Genomic DNA, 19,090 nt, shown 5'->3' with positions numbered 1-19,090 from the left:
CTGCTGAGTATTACTCCATTGTGTAAATGTACCACATTTTCTTTCTCTCTTCTTGGGTTGGGGGGCATCTAGGTTGTTTCCAGTTTCTTGCTTACGAATAATGCTACTAAGAACATAGTTAAGCACATGTCCTTGTGGTAGTGGTATGATTGAGTGTCTTTTGGGTCAAAAGTGGTATTGCTGGGTCTTGAGGTAGATTGTTTCCTAATTTTCTGAGAAATCACCATACTGATTTCCAAAGCGGCTGTACAAGTTAAAACACAAACCAAGAGTATTCTGAAAACAGAAGATATGGGTAAATGGTCAGGAACCACAAATTGAACAAGTTCTAAATGAGTGAAGTAGATGATAACAATGACTTTCACCGAAATTACAGAATATTTTACAGTAGTTAACTCCTTAAGGACAAAGAAGATTAGAAGAAAAGACAGTAAAAGACAACCAACCTGAAAGGAAGCTGATTTAGCTGGTTGATACTCATACTTCACTGCAGATAGAAAACAAACAAAACAAAAACAAGATGAGAGGCCTGCCCTGTCTTGGATCCCAAAGACCCTTCCCAAAGCCCTTCAGAAAGCTTAAAAATCAAAGTCACCAAGGAGTCAGGAAGGTGAAGAAATGTTCGAAATTTTGCTAAAGGAGCAGTTAGCCCCTGCAATAGTCAGAGCATTTGTATACCCCAAGTGTCTATAATGAAAACTCTCTCTGCCTTTGTCTCTGTCTCTGTCTCTGTCTCTTTCACACACACAGAGAGAAAGAGAGAGAGAGAGAGAGAGAGAGAGAGAGAGAGAGAGCAATACAGTTCAACAGCTTAATTTGAAAAGGTTTATTGGGGCTGGAGAGATGGCTCAGAGATTGTTCATAAAGTGCTTGATGTATAGGCATGAGGACTTGAGTTCGAATCCCCAAGCACCTCATAAAAGCAGAATGTAATGCTGTCGCCTCAGCACTGAGTGGATGGACACAAGCAAGCAAATCCTAGGGAGCTTAATAATCAGCCAGTCTAGCCATAACATTAAGCTCCAGATTCAAAGAGAGCCCCTGTCCTAAAAACACAGCTAAATGTGCCCATACACATGTAGACATACAAACGTGCGCACGTGCGCGCACGTACACACACACACACATTCCTCTCTCTCTCACTCTTTCTCTGGTTTGTTTGTTTTTTATGCCTCAGATCACTGTGACTGTTTCAAATGCATCTGTTCCAAGGAAGGGTGCAATGATACCGGTTTGCTTCATGTTTTTAAAGTGCTGTCCCATACATGCCTAACATGGTGCCCAAAGTAGAAGACGGGGCTGGAGGGTCACCTAGAATTCATCAAGGACTAAGTTTATATGTTCCTTACATCACTTCCACTCTGGATTGTGTAGGATGTAAATACACATACCCCAAAACCACTCCAGAGGAGTCTGGAGGAATGCCTGCCTGTTCACCCCAGAAAATAAAATGGACTGGGACATATAACATTGACTATACCATAAGAAACAAAGTGAGTTTGCTAAAAACTGTAAAACTTTTAGTCCTGGGTCCTTAAGAACCAAATTTAATATCTGTTGTTGCCCAGAACTGAGGAAGGGATGTAGAAGACTCAAGAAGTTTACAGAAAGGCACAAGGAAATTTTAAAACTGATGCAAATGCTATATATTCATTTGCAAAAACTCATAGAAATACATATATTTAAATAAATATATGTGGCGTTTTATGTATATAAGTTCTACTTTCATAAACCTGGCTTAAAATAAGAAGATGTTCATAGCTCTTGGAGTCTCTAACAAAACCAGAATATCAGATTTCCAGATTGTGCTGTTAGAAATAACTTTAATATGTCATCAGCTCACCATGGAGACTCTACCATTGCCATCCTGAGAAACAAGCCATTAGCTCAAAGCATTAACAAGAATCCAGCCTCCCCTGACCACAGCTTCCCATGGCCCATTATTACCATAGCTCTGTATGTTGTTTCTTTTCATCTTTTTTTTTCTAGTTTCACATCTATGTTTAGTGCATATGTATGTGCATGTTTGTATATGTGTGGGTGCATCCGTGGGGTGGGGGTGAACATTCATTTGTCCACAGCATGCATGTAGTGTTCCAAATCCACCTTAATTTCTCTACCTTCGTCATTGAGGCAGGCCTCTCAGTCAAACCCAGAGTTCTCCCTTGTCCCTCATCCTGTTTTGCTCTTGGTTTCATTCATCTTTTTTTTCAGTTTATTACTCTAGTCAATCGCTCACTTATGATTGTATTCATCTTTTTTTTCAGTTTATTACTCTAGTCAATCGCTCACTTACGATTGTATTCATCTTTTTTAGTTAGTTAAGTCTGATTTTTGTTTCTTTGAGATAAAAGATTTACAATTTGAGGATTTTTGAAAATAGATTAATGCATTCTGCATTATAAGATGTCCATGAACCTATGGGGCAAGACGTATAACGTTATGGCTTAAAAGCGATATCTTTGGCACCCCCCCAAAAAAATATTGATGGATAGTGGTGGCACATGACTTTAATCCCAACACTCAGAAGGCAGAGGCAGGTGGATCTCTGTGAGTTTGAAGCCAGCCTAATCCACAAAGTGAGTTCCAGGCTGAATACACACACACAACTGATATATTTGAGTGCCAGGCTGACAAGGGTTGGAGTCATAATGGTTAATCTTGATTGTCACTTGATGGGATTTAGGGTTTAGAATAACCTACAGATGTCCTAGTAGAGAGTTTCTGGATTTGGTTACTTGAGGTGGAAATGCCCACCTTAACTGTGGGAACAACATTCCATGGGATCATCCGGGATCTTGACATGAATTATAAAGGGAAAGTGATCTTAGCTCCTATAGTCATCACTGTGAGTGGATACAGCGCGATTAGCCACCATCCCTTCCCTGACATGGTAGACTGTATCTCTAGGAACTGTAAGTCAAAATAATAAGTCCTTTGTTCTTTAAATTTCTTTTGTTTTTTTTTGCCACCATTATGAGACACACACCTAATATGGGAGGTTTGCCTACTTTATATATCCTTTTCTTACTCATTTACAACCATTTTTCACAATGACTAAATCAGAATTGGGATCTGTTGGAGTTTCTCATCTAGTCTAGTTTGTGTTCTGTATTTGTATATGTTTTGTGTGTATTTGAGAAAAGCGTGTATTATTAATGAAATTAAAATTAGTATCTTGCCAGGCGGTGGTTGCACATGCCTTTAATCCCAGCACTTGAGAGGCAGAGACAGGCGGACCTCTGTGAGTTCAAGGCCAGGTCTACAGAGCGAGTTTCAGGACAGACAGAGCTGTTATATAAAGAAACCCTGCCCTGAAAAACCAAACAAACAAACAAATATCTGAATAGCTTAAATGATCCTCCCCAAAGATGTCCTTGCTCTAATACTACAATCTATGAATGCTTTATATACGACAAAAAGCTCTTATAGACATTATCAAGAATCTTAAAGGGGAGGGGTCATCCTAGAGGAAACCATCAGCATCCTTCTCAGGGAAGGCAAGCAAGAAAAAGCAAGCACAGGAAAGTTGCTGGCAATGGGAAGGTTGAGCGGGACTGCAGCAAGCTGGGGAGATTCACAACCTCCTGCCGGCGAAGAAGACAGTTCTCCCCTCACCTTCCCAAAAGGAACAAAGTCAAAATCGAGAGCTTGGCTACAGGGGCTGGGAAGATGACTCAGCAGTTAAGAGATTTGTTACTCTTGTAGAGAACTTGGGTTCAGTACCCAGCACCCACATGGCAGCTTACAGTCATCTGTAACTCCCGCTCCGAGGGATCTGATCCTCTCCTGGCCTCTGGAGAAACATCAGGCATGGACATGGTGAATATATACCCAAGTAGAAAAACCCTCATAAATTTTTTTACAATAAATCATTTTCTTAATGCCTGGCTATACTTTCATAAAATTCCTTTGAACTGTGAGAAAGTAAAGCTATGTTGATTTCATTCACCAGATTTGTAGCAAGTTGTTATAGGAAGAAGAAAAAAATTACTGTAGCATCTAAAAGCTTGAGTTTCCTAACTGCACAATTCTGGTCTATACTTTTGCTTACTTTTAATCTGTGTATCTATTGCTAAAATAATCATATTTAACCCTCCAATTATACTTTTGACATATACCTATCTACTTATACTCTCTATGACTTTGTATACTTGGAGTGTACGTTGTTGACGCATTTATGTTCTTGATTATATTTTCTTTCTGCATTTGCTCCATTTATCTGTATATAACAATCTTATTTGTTCCTTGATACTTTTACCTTTAAAGTTTGATGTCTTTGGATACTTTCAAATATGCATAAGCACACATATATTTAATTTATGTGTATAAAGATACACATATACATAAACATATGTGTATATGAATATGGATGTACGCATAAGTCCATATATCTATAAAAATGATTTATTTTTACTTTGTGTGCCTTGGATTTTTGCCTGTTCTTATGTCTGTATGAAAATGTCAGATCACTTTGAGTTGGATTACAGACACTTGTGAGCTGCCATATGGGTGCTGGGAATTGAATCTGGCTCTGGAAGAACAGCCAGTGCTCTTAACCGCTGAGCCATCTCTCCAGCCCCATCCATGTACCTCTTAATTGCACCACTGTGAGAACCTAGAGCGGTAACATCTGGCAACAATGAGCACACGTAGCTTTCATATCTTGGCTTCTAAACACTTTCCTTCAATAACATGAAAGCAATTTCTTCAGGACAAAAAAGTTTCAAGGTGAACTTAGAATGATTTTAGAATGACAGAAAATGAAGAAGCACAGGAGAGTGTGAACATGGGAGTCGTGGCTAAGAGCCAGTGTGAAAGGGCTGCCGTGGCCATTCCAGAAAAAATGAGAAAATAGAATTATAATGGTAAGAATAAAATTGAATTGCCATCTAGACAATAGTAATAGACCATATATATATATATATATATATATATATATATATATATATATATAGTAAATAGATACACGGGGGAGAGAAACACATATTCTTTATGGAAAAAATTGAGGTTTATATGAAAATTATCAGTAATAGATGCTCATATGATCTGAGAATTTGCTGTGGGACACTGACCTTTTATCCTGTCACTTATATTATTTTAATAAAATGCTAATTGGCTGGGAGATGGTGGCACATGCCTTTAATCCCAGCACTTGGGAGGCAGAGGCAGGTGAATCTCTGTGAGTTTGAGACCAGTCTGGTCTACAAGAGCTAGTTCCAGGACAGGCTCCAAAGCCACAGAGAAACCCTGTCTCGAAAAACTAAATAAATAAATAAATAAATAAATAAATAAATAAATAAATAAAATAAAATGCTGATTGGCCAGTAGCCAGGCAGGAAGTATTGGTGGAGCGACCAGGCAGAAAGTAGAGGTGGGGTGTTGAGAACAGGAAAATTCTGGGAAGAAGAAAGATTCAGTCTGTAATCATCACCCAGACATAGAGGAAGCAAGATGAGAATAACTCATTGATAAAAGGTACCAAGCCACAAGGCTAACATATGTTGTCTGAGGTTTTCTGTCCTGCCCAGCTCCCACAGTCATTAAGTCCCAAGGAAATCACATAGAGGTCTACATTAGTTATAAACTGATTGGTCCAGTATCTCAGGCTTCTTATTAACTCTTACAACTTGTATTAGCCCATTATTCTTATCTGTGTTAGCCACGTGGCTCAGTACCTTATTCAGCAAGGCAGTCACATCTTGCTTCTTCTGTGACGGGGTCACAACTGCTGAATAAGCTTTCCTTTTCCCAGAGTTCTACTGTTCTCGCTGCCCCACCTCTACTTCCTGTCTGGTTGTCTCACCTATACTTCCTGCCTGGCTACTGGTCAATCAGCATTTATTTAAAATATAATTGACAGGATACAGACAATTGTTCCACAGAAAACATAGACAAGAATTGTGGGCTGATACAAGTTATGAGAGTTATAAGAAGCCCTGAGATAATAGGTCAACCAGTTTATAATTAATATAGACCTCTGTGTGTTTCTTTGGGGTTGAATGGCTGCAGGACCTGGTGGGACAGAAACTTCTGTCAATAAGAATAGCTTCAAAACAATGGGTTTTAATTCTCTGCTATAGCACCGATATTTTCCAAAGCCATGTATTTTGGCATCAAGCAATAGATGACACACTACAAGTTTGTATTAAAGATAACATAATAGGACTGGAGAGATAACTTGGTGGTTACGAGTATTATTGCTTTTGCATTCAAACTGCACTCGGATCCCCACACCCACATCTCATGCTAGGTTCTAAATTCAGCTTCAGGAGTCTGATATGCACTTCTAACCTCTGCATGGGCCTGTACACACACACACACATATACAGACACATATGCATGTATATAATTTAAAGTAAAGAAAGCACAGTGAAGGACTATCTGCAGAAATATAGACAGAATAAGGGAACCAAAACCAGTAGGCAAAGCCTTCCTATCCATGGGACTGAAAGAGAGCAGGGAAGGCAACTTGAACCCAACCAGGGCGAGGAAGATGGCTCAGTATGTAAAGCACTCATTGCACAAGTGTGAAGACCTGTGCTTAGACCTCCAGAACCCGGGAAAGTCTAGATGCATTTGTAAGGGGTGTGCATTTGTTTTTTTATTTATTTTATTTATTTTTTTTTTTAGGGGTGTGCATTTGTAAGCCTAAAGTTCCTACGACAAGATGAGAGGTAGAGACAGACGCTTCAGAAGCTCTAGGGCCACCTAACCTGGTGTGCCAGCAGCGAAGAAGATATCCCGTCTCAAACAAGGTGAAGTTGACACTGGAAGTGGTCTTCTGACCTCCAGGCATATGTCCTGGCACACACCTATGCACACACACACAGATACACATAGAGAGAAGGAAGGGCGGAGGGTGGGAGGGAGACAGACAGACAGACAGACAGACAGACAGAGGCATCTAGAACTCTGGGAGCAGGCTGCTGACTGATGTGCTGCTGCCTCACTCCGCTCAAGTCAAACAGAAACCAGACAAAGGGCTTCCAGTAGGTCCAGCCCACAACGGTCAGCTTCCTGAGATGCACAGAGAACTGCTCCAGAGGGGCAAACAGCAGATATGACTATCAGAATTATGGCAAAAATGTCAAATTTTAATTTCTGACACATAGAAAAAAATGAACTAATGAAACTAATAATAGTTCTGATGGTCATTAGACTTCACTTTAGACAGTAGCATTTTAGAACTATGCAGTTTTAAGAATTCGAAACCACATCATCTCTCAGGTTTGGTTTTGTGCATGTGCCACATGTACAGAGAGAACGGGTATTGACGTTACCCTTACAGAATTTTTTTGCTTCTAAGAGCAAGTGAGACTTCATGCATTTCACTCACTTATACAAGAAACTGGCTGGTGAGGTATTAAAGATATTCAGAAACGACACCATGGCATGTGGTTCAGTGATAAAGTGCCTGTCCACAATGCACGAAGTCCTTGGGTTAGTTCCCAGCTGTGGCACTAGGGGAAAAAAAAAAAAAAAAAAACAACTAAGCAAAAAATTTTTCCACAACTGAGCTAGAACATTTTTTATGTTTATTCACAGTAAATCATAAAGTGTAAATATTAAAATATTTCTTTATTACATCAGCTCTGCCTACCCTTTAGATGAGACAACTTGCAGAAACAGCCAACGCAACTGGAGGCTTCACCTGCTACTTAGAGTAAGAAACGAGGCGAGCAGACAGACTGCTCGGCAGATCGCCATCTGCTGGCTGGAAATGCACATGGGCGCTGTTTCTTGTGTTCGGCGCTATGGCGATGTGCTCAAACATGCAGTGGGAGAAAGTCAGAGGTCTATGTTCTAGCGACAGTTCTCTCATCAAAGGGCAAAGTGTCCTTGAGCAAACCGTGTTGTTCTCTTGGTTTCTATTTCTTCAGAAGGAAAGCAAAAATCTACAGATGTATCTACTATCAGACAGGTCTAAAAGTTTCTCTGGGGTTAGAGAGTTATAATCTTTTATTAACACTTAATGAAATGATTTCATTTTGATCACATTCCTCAATTGTTGGTGCATGGGGTTGGTTTAAGTTGTGGAATGTCAATGGATATATATATATCAATTATCAGCTGTTTAAAAAACGATTCAGAATGGCCAACAGTCATGCTCTGTGTGCCAGATCAATGAAGAATGACCCTAAGAGACAGTTCCTAGTGGTCCTGTGAGCTTCCCCTCTGTGAAGACTTTGGGGAATTCCAAATACCCCTTGGAAGACATTGCAACCAATCAGCCAGTTTCACAAAAACCACATTCTTATCACTTTCAATAATTGAGCTAAGAACAGCGACAGAGACCTCTATTTGTGTGTGTGAGTATGTGTGTGTGGGGGGGGTCTCTTTGCCTTTGTCTGTCTCTTTCTCTGTGTGTGTGTGTGTGTTTCCCTTCTTTTATCTGAATTAGTTATAACCAGAGCATACTCTGGGATATTCAGGACTCACGTAGCCAGAGGCTAACAGGCCAAGAGAGGATGCTGTCTGTACCCACTATGTTCCTCTTGGTTCACTGTCTTCTAAACCCGTTCTCCACCCTCTTCCTAAAAGTAGGTATCCCCTCTGTGCGTTGGAAAGTTTCTTGTATCAACTTAATAACATCATTTATGTAGGTTATGGTGGCACAGGAATCAATGCAAGAAAAAATTGTTTCAGCCAAATAAGGAATCTTTTAGATGACCTAAGGGAATGCAGCCATGCTTTCGGCTAGGTAATGCATGGGGTTAGAATGTCTGTATATTTTAGGAGCATGAACAGTGTCACTGAGCACACAGAAACCTCTTCTGTGGCCCCTGAAGTATTTAGCTTCCTGAAGTAGGTGACATCTATACTGAGTTCTAAAATGTAAGTAGGAATGGATTATACAGAAACAGAGGGACACAAGAGGATGGGAAAAGGAATATTCTGGGTAGAAGTGGAAGTACCTGGAGAGATCTAGAAGACAAAGAAAGCAAAGTCCCCTTGGGAGAGACCAGTCCCTTCATATGGTCAAAAAGTAGAGAGGCAAAAGGTAACACTCCTGGATGTAAGCCACAGGGAGGGTGAAAGTGGTCCTTCTCTCCCATGCTAAAAAGGTGAGCTTCATCCTGAAGGCTCTTGGGAAGCGCTGGTGGAATAAAGGAGCTTAAAGACTAGAAGTTATTGCGAAGGCCACGCCTAACACTGTGAATAAAGAGTGGCCAGTCCAAATATCTGGTTCCAGTGGACACCGCAGCTTAGAATTGGGCAAATACCCGAGTGCTTCTCTCTAAGGTATTGGGTTCTTCAGATACTCTCCAACTTTATAAAGGATTCATCAAATCTCAGACTTCAACAAGTAGAACACTCTAAAATTTCTATAATTAGCATGCTAGTAATCTAAAAAACCTTCAATCTGTGTCAAGTAAGAATTGTCAAACAACAAGTGGGAATCAACCTGAAGTTGCCAAATATGTATATATGGTAAGGAGAAATGCGCTATATTCAAACGTTTATAAGAAGAATTCAAAAGAATGAAGGAAACCCAGGTTGCAGGTGAGGGAAATATTGACACCGGTTGTAGATAAAATGAAAAGCAATGATCACAGCCTGATCATCTTTTGTACTAGGAGGGAAGGAGTGCACACTTGTCCAACATTGGCAGGTTTAGGAGTGGGGAGTCAAGGGTGTCTTGTGATTTTTTTTAATTGGAGTCAAGGTAATTAGCTAGTCCCCATCAATGAGAAGGACCTATTAGAAGCTATTGAGGAAAGAGCAGAAGATGAGGTATGGTTTTCTCTGAGTAGAGAAGAGCTAATTTACTCAGAAAACACAGAAGGACTACTAGATGCACTGAAGGTTCCCCGAGTTGCCAGGCACAGGGTAGTGTGGCACAGTTCTCATGGTTGTGAGCTTTTCTCCAATCACGTCAGCTGCTCAGACATCACAAAGTGTAGAGCAAAGGTAGATTCTACAATAATATGGTAAGGGAGTACAAGGCCAAAGCCTGGGGAGGGGGTTGCATTGACTTTAATATTGCTAAGAGTTGCGAGAATGGATGTAAGGACCTGGAATGGATGGGTTGGTTGGTGGGTTATTAAAATACTCGTTACCACCTCCAAATGCTAAATGATGAGGTCAACGCGCTCCACAAAGCTGCTGAGGTAAGGCTTGGTGTTGTTTCCTGGGTCACTTCTGCCATCTCCCCTGTGTACTCCTCTTGTCCTTGCTGACGTCCAGGCACTCAACTGAGCTTGTCTCCACTGAGCCACAGCAACATAATCCCAGGAAAGTCCCAGGGGCTGTGTTTATACTGGACACCTTATTGAAGCACGGAGTGGCCTCTTGGTCCTGGATGTTGGCAATCTACACCACACCCCAACTCCCTCCAGTCTCTGTTTCCTCTCTGCCCCTTTTTCTAAGATGTTTCCCAAGAGTTGGGGGTGATTAGAGACTTGCCTCTTGGTGAGTTAAACTTTCTGGATAGGGGTCTCAAATGTTTCAAGGTGAAATTTTGAATCATTAACAAAACAGCAAAATAACAAAATTTGTGAGCAGCATATTTACCACACACTAATATGATTTCTGAATGGATGAAAAATTAGACAGTGCCTGAATAGAGTCCTGTTCCTAGTGAAATGATATTTTATGTCCCTCTTTAAGACTGTATCTTACTATACAGCCCAAAATGATCTCAAATTCATGATTCTCTTGCCTCCTGCTCCCAAGTGCTGTCACTATAATCATGTGACTCAATGAGTTTTGATAGATAATAATGGGAACACATACAGATCTTTAGAGTAAATCTTCTAAGAGATTCCAGGCAAACGTGACCTTAGATTAGTATTTATTCATAGATGCTTTAGTGAAAATTCTGAGACAAGGCAGTTACTTTACATATTCTACTCCCTAATCACCAACTGACCCATGGTCCGGTATCAAGGGAAACAAAGGAAAGATAGGAGACTTGGAAAGTCCATGAATTGGTATATCTACAGCTCCTAGCGCTTTGGTTTCCTGCCTAGAGCACACACACACAGAAATATTGACAGAGAGATGCACAAACATGTACACACACACTCTCAGTTTATTTAGGAGCCATGCTTGACAAAGAAACTTCGTTGAATGACGCTCTTGAATAGAAAAAGCTTGTGCTACATTTCCTCTGGGATCTGAACTCCAGTCAACTTCCTCAGGAAACCCCACTGAGTGAGGAAGCCAAGCTCCCTGGCTTTCTCCACCTGGATGACAGGTCCCAGGGGAAGAAGGTGCCACAGACAGATGAAGCCACCACAGAGTGCCCACACGAGCTCTGCTGTCCCCAGATGTTTTCAGGGGCTATTACAGTAGTGAGGCAGCCAGACAAAGGCTCAGGAGAGGCTGGGAAGATGCCCCACAGGGAATCTGGCTCTCTCTTCACAGAGAAGGGAGAGGAAGGAGTGGAAACCTTCATCACATGGTGTTTATGCTTGATGTGCGGAGATCAGTCTGGAAAGAGCTGTTTCAAAATATAAACAGCAGTGTTTCTCTCCTAATGGGGCTGTCAGTAATGGGTGTTAGTTTTGCTTAACTGGGTTTCATGCACTTTCTTCAGTGAGTGCTGCATTTGAAGAGGCGTGTGAAAACAGAGTGGAGATGTTCATTAAATTAGCCCCTGCTCCGCGCACTGGGGACTATTAGCTCATTTGGTCCTCACTTGGTTCTCTGCAATAGTCAAGCCCATGTGAGCATCAGGCTGAAAGGGGAGGGGGGACAGATTCACATGACTCTAGTGGGTTGTATTCTCCTGCTGGATGTTTCTCTCCAACTTGAGGATTCGTCTGCCCTGAAGTTCTCTCAACCTCCATTCAGAGTTCAATCAATAGCTATTTGACCGAAGAAGGCAGAATCTTTCCTTCTGAGACCAAGAGCCATATTCAAATCAGGAAGACGTGGCAGATAACCTGTGCTTGGAACAGAAAAATATTAGATACTGAAAGACATTAAATGATTTGTTTAAGACTACACAGCCAGTAAGAGACCGGGCTGTTAGATAAGCCAGACCTTGTGATTGTAGAATCCTCACACTTAACCACGCCCAAAAGCCACCTCGTCTAAATAGTCCAGATTCCCTGGAGATGGTCTGGATGTGGAGCTCAGCTCAGTGCCCTCAGAACCGGGCTGAGTCTCTTTGTACTGGGCTACACTGGCTAATGTGCGTTAGAGACACTAGCATTGAGAAGGAGCTGCAATGAATCTAAGACTGACTATGTGCAAAAGAGTTAATCAAAAGCATTGACAATGAGGACCAGCTTTCTCTGCTGATGAAGAAAAGCACAATGGTCTTTAATCATTTATGCGGTTACGGGCATTAGCATGACTGCAGTGATATCAAATGATTTGGATACAGAAACTGATGAAGTATGCTTGTATATGTAGATAAATCATATATCAGGAGATGCACTATCTCTTGAGAGGGGCTGGGATCAATGACACCCTAGACACAGCACTGTTAATCTCTAAATCTCGGTTTCCCAATATGATGTTCAGCAAAAAATTACTAAGCACACCTGAAGATGTAGCTCAGTTGTCTGTCATACAAGGAGTCCTGAGTTCAACCTCCAGTACCACCTAAAGTCAGACACAATGGCATAGTTCTGTGATCCCAGCATTTGAAAGATGGAGGCTGGAGAATCAAGGAGTTCAAGACTAGTCTTGGCTCTGTAGTAAATTTGAGGCCAGCCTGGGCTACATGAAACTCTCTCTCTAAAAGAAAAAAATTACTATAACTTTGTGGAGAAACAACTGATTGTAGTGGCCAAGGCAGGAAACGTAGCGGGTAAGTCTAGAATTTCTGGTAACAGGAAGCTAGAACTTTCTCCTGGTTTCTTTTTCTGATGGGGTTCTTCAAGGGGCTTTTGCTGGCCAAATCTGAGCCAGTTTCAGAAGTAAAGGAAATAATGTTCAAAACAGAAATAGTACATTCAACAAAATAAGAACCCATCAATCAACACTGACTTAAATAAATAAAGACTACACCTTAGAGTAGACTGCTCTGTGATAATTTTAGAGGGAATGGGCTGCATAATATAATTATTCACCAATAATATTAATAATTGGCTTAAGCAAATGCAAAATGAATGGGTGATGGTTCACTGATACAGTGTCTACACTTCCTCCCACTCTTCCCACGAAACACTAATAACATCCTAGTGGGCAGTTATCAACATTTATCAGTGCTTATTAAATGCTTATTAAAATGCTGTCAGAGTATTTAATAAGCTTCCTTATGGAGAAACTGGACAGCCACCATCTTAACCACATGAGAAAAGTTTATATGACCAGAAATGGGTTAAATAAACATCATGTGCCTTTGATACTAAGCACTGAGACGAACACACCATCCTTTCTGGGACATTCCTATAACATACATGGAACACACATGAACTCAGGACAAAATATCAGACAACCTTGAATTGAGGCATATTCTTCCAGCTAACTAGCCTGAACTTCAAGAGCATCAAAACCATGGAAGACAACAAAGACTAAATTCCTGTTCCAAATCAAAATGACTGAAGAGATTTTCTAACCAAGTGCAGTGTGTGGTCCTAAACTGGACCTTGATGCTGCAAAAAGCAATGCCATTAGTCAGCTTTTCACTCCTATAACAAGACAGCTGGAATAATTAACTTACATGAAGCAAAGTTTTATTTTGGCTCACGATCTAGTCTGGGAGCTTCGATTTTAGCATCAGTTGGGTTAGATCCTTTAGGCCTCTCATGTGCATAAATGTGGATAAAGGATGACAATGGAGTGCGTTGGGGTGAGTAAACAATGTATATTATGAAAAACAACAAACAGAAAAGAGCATTTTTGTTTGTTTTTTGTTTTGAGAACAGGGTTTCTCTGTGTAATAGCCTGAGCTGTTCTGGAACTCTCTATGTAGACCAGGCTGATCTTGAACTCACAGCCTCCCAAGTGCTGGGATTAAAGGTGTGCACCACCTGTCATTTCTTTTTATTCTGCAGAGCCTACAGAGGCCAGGAGGGTGTCTGATTACCTGCTGCTGGAGTTAAAATGGTAGAGAGCCTTCATGTGGGTACTGAGAACCGAACCCAGGGCAACCAATGCTCTTTATTTTGTGTGGGGGGGTCCAAGGCAAGGTTTCTCTATATAGCTTTGTAGCCTGCCCTGGAACTAGCTCTTGTAGACCAGGCTGGCTTCGAACTCCCAGCAATCTGCCTGCCTCTGTCCCCTCTGAGTGCTGGGGTTAAAAGCATATACCATCGTCACCCAGCAAGAGCAGTCAGTGCTCTTAATCACTAAACCATCTCTCCAGCTCCAAAAGAGCATTATTGAGACACTTTTCTAAAGTTATAGAGAAATATAAGTGCTTTGTTGCTTTCCTTTAAAAACAAAAATGGATTCGAGCCTGGAGGGACCACTCAGTGGTTAAGAGCACTTGCTGCTCTTGCAGGGAACTCAAGTTTGGTTCCCATCACCCATGTTAGATGCCTCACAAACACTGATAACTCCAAGCCCACGGTTTCCAAGACCCTCTTCTGGCCTCTATGGGCACCTTCATATACATGACATACATATACAGACACACACAGATACACACAAAAAAACTTAAATAAAAATGAAAATTTAGCCAAACTTCTCTGTGTGTCTTACTTTTTTTTTTTCTGCAGGCCAGAAGAGGGCACCAGAACTCATTACAGATGGTTGTAAGCCACCATGTGGTTGCTGGGAATTGAACTCAGGACCTTTGGAAGAGCAGGCAATGCTCTTAACCACTGAGCCATCTCTCCAGCCCTACTTTTTTTTTCTTTCTGACTTTTCTCTTTGTTTTTGTTCTTGTTCATTTTGTTTTAAAGATGAGTCTCACGATGTAGCCCTGGCTGGCATGGAACTCACTGTATAAACCAGGCTGTCCTCAGACTCACAGAGATGCACCTTCTGCTTCTACTCAGCCAGTGTGGGGCTTAAGACATTTACCACCACAGTCAGTCAATGTGCCTTTCTTTTTAATTATAAATATATTATAAAGATCTTTTTCCACAATGGTATAGATAAATGTACATCAATGTAATTGCTGTATAGAATTGTTATCAATGGACATTCTATCATGCTTAAACCAACTGCCTATAACAAGGTACTTAAGTTACTATTTACTATTCTGTGTGTGTGTGTGTGTGTGTGTATGTGTGTGAACCTGAAGATCATAAATTTGATTGGGCGATGAACCCCCGGGAATCCTCCAGTCTCTACTTCCCAATTCCACCAGATCCCCAGAGTTGAAGTTACTATGTGCCCCTGTGCCTGGCCCTGACATGGGTGTTAGGGACCCAAACTCAGGTCCCCATGCCCCTCCCTGCTATCCAATACTCTCTAGAACACTTGTTATCTTTTACAATCTGTGTTGTTACATTATAAAGATGGACTCAAAATCAGGATGGAAACTACCACATGTCAGAGAAGGAAAGTTCTCCACATGACTTACTGGTGTATTCAAAAGTAATGGAAAACCTAAGGGAAGCCTGTGCCAATGGACTAGATCATAAAGACCTTTCAGGAGAGTCCACAGTCCCATGCATCCTCTTCCTACCCCCTGAAACTGGCAATTTCCACGTATTTCAAATTTCACCTTTTTTTCCCTAGAAATTTACTCAAGTTCAGGATTTTACTTTTTAAAAGTTCTGCTTTTGCTTTTGAATTAAGGGGCTGAGTGGATATTTGCATATAAGTTCAAGTGCCTAGGTAGTCCAGAGGCACAGGATCCCGAGGAGCTGGAATTCTAGGGTGTTGTGAACTGTCTGGTGTTGCTAAAGGAAACTGACTTTAGGTGCTTAAGAGCAATCAGTATATTTTCTTAACTCATTAGCTATCTCTTCAGCCCTGTCAAGATTTTTACTCAGACTGGGAAGCTTTTGTTTGGAACAGGCATTGGCACCTATGACCCTTTATAAATCAGGGTCAGTTTGTGCATCTCTTACAGAAGGCAAACACGTGCAAAATTATTCAACCATATTCATAATCAGCAAAACTAGAATCTGAAGAAACAAGATTGCTGTGTTTGTTGCTAAAGATCGGTTGTCCTTTGGCATCTCCACAGGACAGGATATTCAAGTATGTGATACAGCAAGGTTGACTTATTGGGAATAGCAATGTTCCAGATTATTTACCAATTCTTCTGGGACTGCAGAGGTCATCCATCGAAAAATCTAAACATTCCAAACAAAGAGAGACTAAGACAGTGTTGGAAGGGGCTCTATCACCCTGCTCACAGCCCAAATAGACCTGAACCACAGCAATGTGGAAGCAAGCACCCAAAGAAAGCCTGGTCGCCTCTCTTGCAAAACTGACCTCATCTGAGAATCACCAGAAATACAAGATACAATTTACAGATGCAAACAGAAAATAAGCGTGTGTGTTTTTATGAGTCTTCTACGTGAAGAGGTGCCCTAGGGTCATTCCCGTACATTCCATTTCCAAGAAAGTGACGCCATCATCAAAGAGTCAAGATCATTGGTAGACCTTTATAAATGTCACAGCCACAGCCCTGGTTCCACTTAAGCCATTCATGATAGTCACAGTAAAATCTGAAATTATCCCTTGCTCCCCAGAGTGTTAAAGGAGACGTGTGCCAATGAGCCCAGTTCTCAGGTGTTACCAGAGAACTGGTGTGTGTGGCTACAATAAAGAGGTCCATAAATACATATGACTGTCATCTCAACTGTTGTTGAACCAACAGTTGACCTAAATTATCTTGCAGCTAACCTGACGCAATAATATCACAGAGCTGTGTCGAGTAAAACTAAAGAATGTTCCAGAAACATTGAGTCACCCCTTTAAAAAGAGAGAGAGAGAGATTCCATCACAGTTCATAGCTGCCATCCAGAACACATTGTTCTGTTTATTTTTTGAATTTCAGCCTCATTAGGTCATACTTATCTGACTATTTGACTATTGCAGTATGATTAAAAATCCCAAGGCATGAGCTATGAGCATACTTGCTTCTCAAGGATCACTTTAAAAGTTAATTTCAAAGTCACCAAACTATCAACCTTGAATTTCTCAGTCTAAAAATTAGGTCCAGTACAGACATCAGATGAACTGAATTCATGGTTGGGCATCTGTTTGCAAATCTCTGAATGTCTCTCTACCCATCTTCCTCATCTATAAAATAAATGGGCCAGAACTCACCATGCTTCCCAACAGAATTCTCTAAGGATAAGTAAAATCTTCTTTAAAAAATTACTTGCAGACTCAGGTATGGTGGTGCACACTTGTAATCTCGGCATCTGGGAGGCTGGGATGGGAGGGTCAGGAGTCAGAGCCCAGCCTGAACTGCATGGTAAAACCACAAGGAAGAAAAGAAGGGAGAAAAGGTGGGAGGGAGAGAAGACATCAGATGGTATCTACTGAGATATCACTTTTGTAATTTACGTAGATCTTTCATTTCATCTTCATAATAGCCCCATATTATGCATAATTACTAGATGCATTCTTAAGATGCAACACAGACCAGAAAAGTTGGTGAACTTTTCTCTTCAGCTGGTGCAACCACACACAGGCAAATCTAGAACTTAAATTTTAATCCACCTTTCTTTTCAACTTTGTGCTTTCATTTACATCTTTATATTCAGAAGGCTGTCGTCATTGTAAGATTTCCCCCACATAATGCAAAGTCTAGGGATCACTAACAATCAGAAAAACAGCTGTCTGAGTCTGAGATAGGCGTGGAGTGCTTCCTGCCCAAGGTCAACTTTCTGGGGAGGCAGATATAACCTGGATTTCTTTGTGAAAGAAGCAAAGAACCTCCTATTAACTCAAGATCAAAGAAGACTGGAAGAACTGAGGAGATGTTTTCCATGGTTGGGGAGATGGCTCCAGGCTTGGGAGAGGGCTCCAGGGCTGGGGAGAGGGCTCCAGGACTGGGGAGAGGGCTCCAGGACTGGGGAGAGGGCTCCAGGACTGGGGAGAGGGCTCCAGGACTGGGGAGAGGGCTCCAGGACTGGGGAGATGGTTCTAGGGCTAAGAGTTGGCTTCAGGACTGGGGAGATGGCTCCAGGCTGGGGAGTGGGCTCCAGGGCTGGGGAGTGGGCTCCAGGGCTGGGGAGTGGGCTCCAGGGCTGGGGAGACGGCTCCAAGCTGGGGAGATGGCTTCCTGGATAGGAGCATTTGCTGAGCAAGCATGAGGACCTGAATTCAAATCCTGAACAACCACATAAAAGCCAAACATAACTGTGTGTGACTGAAACTACAGCACTGTGGAGGAGGAAACTGGAGGGTGCCTTGGGCTTGCTGGCTGCCAGCCGAGCTCCGGGTTCAGTGAGAGTGAAGAGTGTTAGAACAGGACACCTGAGATCACATATCCAAACACACACATGCACATACGTCATACATGTACACACACACACAACTGAATAGGGGAAGACTTTAAGAAGTGAGGGGAACCCTTGAGTTCCCCAGATGTACACACAATTCTGAGATACTATCCAGCAGCGGAGAAAGCTTCTTCCCTAGTAGAAATTGCACAGCCCGCGATCCTTTGCGATGTATTTATAGCTGCCGCATGGCTAAGAAGCCAACATTTGATCTGTTCTTTCCAAAATGGGCTTTTAAAAATTCAAAAGGAAAAAGAGCAGGAGCCCATCTCCTGCGGCTGGTTGTACACAGCGCAGCCTGAAAGAATATCTGTCGGACCAGGGACACCTGCTTGTAACGAGAGTGCTGTTCTAAGGGTGGGGGCTGCAAGGAGGGGGAGCGGTTGCTCCCTCATGCTTTTTGGCTCTCATGAGCTACACACACACATACACACATGCAGGTACGCAGGCACACGCACGCACTCACGCATGCACGCACCCCATAGCTGATAGAGACGTTGAGGGAAAGAAAGTGACCCCGTGAAGTATGCTTCCTCTACAGCCATCTGATGCTTACACTTCTCAAAGTGCCATGAAAATCAGTAGACAAAAGAGCAGGCCAGCTGCCCCGATCCCTGATTGTCTGTGATCCCAAGTGCTTTTCAACTTCTAGAAGCCTTGGGGAAATGGGAAGTGGAGGTTTTAGAGAAGAGCACCCATGATGATACTTAACGATTGAGACCCACACAGGCCAGATGAAATCACTGTCACCTACGATCTTTTATCCA

Source organism: Chionomys nivalis, chromosome 13 (assembly GCF_950005125.1).
Source record: "Chionomys nivalis chromosome 13, mChiNiv1.1, whole genome shotgun sequence".
NCBI lineage: Eukaryota > Metazoa > Chordata > Mammalia > Rodentia > Cricetidae > Chionomys > Chionomys nivalis.
Note: the sequence above shows the minus strand (reverse complement) of the source record.